The sequence below is a fragment of the Pipra filicauda genome, unplaced genomic scaffold (genome assembly GCF_003945595.2).
Source record: "Pipra filicauda isolate LSUMZ 115617 unplaced genomic scaffold, ASM394559v2 scaffold516_size422861_pilon, whole genome shotgun sequence".
Lineage (NCBI taxonomy): Eukaryota > Metazoa > Chordata > Aves > Passeriformes > Pipridae > Pipra > Pipra filicauda.
In genome coordinates, this window is record NW_024104661.1 from 27,707 (window position 1) to 31,436 (window position 3,730).

A 3,730-nucleotide genomic window follows, 5' to 3' on the forward strand; every position below is an offset into this window, starting at 1 on the left:
CAAACCGGATCAAATGATAAATTCCTCTCTAGAAAAAATTTCAGCACAGAAACTCCTGGCTGCCCACAGAGTGCCCAAGGCTGCGCGGCACACACTGCAACCTGAAAGCAAAACTCACAAGCGTTCTGTCACGGAAAAGGTTGCTGCCCCTTGGTCAGCCCCGCCCCGCCATTACTGGCCCGCCCACCCCCAAACCCGATCCAAATGAGAATTCCTCCAAGAAAAAAGGTGCCAGCACAGAAACCCCTGGCTGCCCACCGAGTGCACAGGCTGCGTCACACACTGCACCTGAAAGCCAAACCTCACAAGCTTCCTGTCCCGGGAAACAGGGTTGCTGTCCACTGGTCAGCCCCGCCCCGCCATTACTGGCCCGCCCACTCCCCAAACCCGATCCAAATGAGGATTTCTTGCAGGCAAAAGGTGACAGCACAGAAAGACCTGGCTGCCCACCGAGTGCCCAGGCTGCGCCACACACTGCACCTGAAAGCCAAACCTCACAAGCTTTCTGTCCCGGGAAACAGGGTTGCTGTCCACTGGTCAGCCCCCACACCCGCCATTACTGGGCCCCTCCACCCCCCAAACCCGATCCAAATGAGGATTTCTTGCAGGCAAAAGGTGACAGCACAGAAAGCCCTGGCTGCCCAGCGAGTGCCCAGGCTGCGCCACACACTGCACCTGAAAGCCAAACCTCACAAGCTTTCTGTCCCGGGAAACAGGGTTGCTGTCCCCTGGTCACACCCGCCCCGCCATTACTGGCCCGCCCCCCCCCAACCCGATCCAAATGAGGATTTCTTGCAGGCAAAAGCTGCCAGCACAGAAAGCCCTGGCTGCCCACCGAGTGCCCGGGCTGCGCCACACACTGCACCTGAAAGCCAAACCTCACAAGCGCTCTGTACCGGGAAACAGGGCTGCTGTCCACTGCTCAGCCCCGCGCCATTACTGGCCCGCCCACCCCCAAACCCGATCCAAATGAGGATTTCTTGCATGCAAAAGGTGACAGCACAGAAACCCCTGGCTGCCCACCGAGTGCCCAGGCTGCGCCACACACTGCACCTGAAAGCCAAACCTCACAAGCTTTCTGTCCCGGGAAACAGGGCTGCTGTCCCCTGGTCAGCCCCACCCCGCCATTACTGGCCCGCCCACCCCCAAACCCGATCCAAATGAGGATTTCTTGCAGGCAAAAGGTGCCAGCACAGAAAGCCCTGGCTGCCCACCGAGTGCCCAGGCTGCGCCACACACTGCACCTGAAAGCCAAACCTCACAAGCTTTCTGTCCCGGGAAACAGGGTTGCTGTCTCCTGGTCAGACCCGCCCCGCCATTAATGGCCTGCCCACCCCCAAAACCCGATCCAAATGAGAATTCCTCGAAGAAAATAGGTGCCAGCACAGAAACCCCTGGCTGCACACCCAGTGCCCAGGCTACGCCACACACTGCACCTGAAAGCCAAACCTCACAAGCTTTCTGTCCAGGGAAACAGGGCTGCTGTCCCCTGGTCAGCCCCACCCCGCCATTACTGGCCCGCCCACCCCCAAACCCGATCCAAATGAGGATTTCTTGCAGGCAAAAGGTGCCATCACAGAAAACCCTGGCTTCCCACGGACTGGCCAGGCTGCGCCACACACTGCACCTGAAAGCCAAACCTCACAAGCTTTCTGTCCCGGGAAACAGGGTTGCTTTCCAATTGCTCAACCCCCCGCCGACGCCATTACTGGCCGGCCCCACCCCCAACACCGAGGCCAATGAGAATTCCTACCAAGAAAAAAGTGGCCAGCACAGAACTCCTCTGGCTGCCCCACCGAGTGCCCAGGCTGCACCACACACTGCACCTGAAAGCCAAACCTCACAAGCTTTCTGTCCCGGGAAACAGGGTTGCTGTCCACTGCTCAGCCCCGCCCCGCAATTACTGGCCCGCCCACCCCCAAAACCCGATCCAAATGAGGATTCCTCGAAGAAAAAAGGTGCCAGCACAGAAAGCCCTGGCTGCCCACCGAGTGCCCAGGCTGCGCCACACACTGCACCTGAAAGCCAAACCTCACAAGCTTTCTGTCCCGGGAAACAGGGTTGCTGTCCACTGCTCAGCCCCGCCCCGCCATTACTGGCCCGCCCACCCCCAAACCCGATCCAAATGAGGATTTCCTGCAGGCAAAAGGTGACAGCACAGAAACTCCTGGCTGCCCACCGAATGCCCAGGCTGCGCCACACACTGCACCTGAAAGCCAAACCTCACAAGCTTTCTGTCCCGGGAAACAGGGTTGCTGCCCACTGCTCAGCCCCGCCCCTCAAATTACTATGGCCCCGCCCACCCCCAAACCGATCCAAATGAGATTCGCTCCAAGAAAAGGTGCGCAGCAACAGAAACCCCTGGCATGCCCACCGTGTGCCCAGGCGAGTAGCCACACACTGCACCTGAAAGCCAACCTCTCAAGCTTTCTGTCCCGGAAACAGGGTTGCTGTCCCACCACCACTGGTCACCCCGCCCCGCCATTACTGGCCCGCCCACCCCCAAACCCCATCCAAATGAGAATTCCTCCAAGAAAAAAGGTGCCAGCACAGAAACTCCTGGCTGCCCACCGAGTGCCCAGGCTGCGCCACACACTGCACCTGAAAGCCAAACCTCACAAGCTTTCTGTCCCGGGAGACAGGGTTGCTGTCCACTGCTCAGCCCCGCCCCGCCATTACTGACCCGCCCACCCCCAAACCCGATCCAAATGAGGATTTCTTGCAGGCAAAAGGTGCCAGCACAGAAAGCCCTGGCTGCCCACCGATTACACAGGCTGCGCAACACACTGCACCTGAAAGCCAAACCTCACAAGCTTTCTGTCCCGGGAAACAGGGTTGCTGTCCACTGCTCAGCCCCACCCCGCCATTACTGGCCCGCTCACCCCCAAACCCGATCCAAATGAGGATTTCTTGCAGGCAAAAGGTGCCAGCGCGAACCCTTCGGCGCTACCGGTTTGACCAGCTGTGCCACACCGGCACCGAAAGCCAAACCCCAAATCCTGTACCCGGGAAACAGGGTGCTGATCCCCTGGTCGCAACCCGCGGCCCGCCAGTAACTGCCCGCCCACCCCAAAACCCATCCAATGAGAATTCCTCCAAGAAAAAAGGTGCCAGCACAGAAACTCCTGGCTGCCCACCGAGTGCCCAGGCTGCGCCACACACTGCACCTGAAAGCCCAACCTCACAAGCTTTCTGTCCCGGGAAACAGGGTTGCTGTCCACTGCTCAGCCCCGCCCCGCCATTACTGGCCCGCCCACCCCCAAAACCGATCCAAATGAGAATTCCTGCAAGAAAAAAGGCGCCAGCACAGAAAGCCCTGGCTGCCCACCGAGTGCCCAGGCTGCGTCACACACTGCACCTGAAAGCCAAACCTCACAAGCTTTCGTCCCGGGAACAGGGCTGCTGTCCACTGGTCAGCCCCGCCCCGCCATTACTGGCCCGCCCACCCCCAAACCCGATCCAAATGAGGATTTCTTGCAGGCAAAGGTGCCAGCACAGAAAGCCCTGGCTGCCCACCGAGTGCCCAGGCTGCGCCACACACTGCACCTGAAAGCCAAACCTCACAAGCTTTCTGTCCCGGGAAACAGGGTTGCTGTCCACTGCTCAGCCCCGCCCCGCCATTACTGGCCCGCCCACCCCCAAATCCCGATCCAAATGAGGATTCCTCCAAGAAAAAAGGTGCCCGCACAGAAACCCCTGGCTGCCCACCGAGTGCCCAGGCTGCGCCACA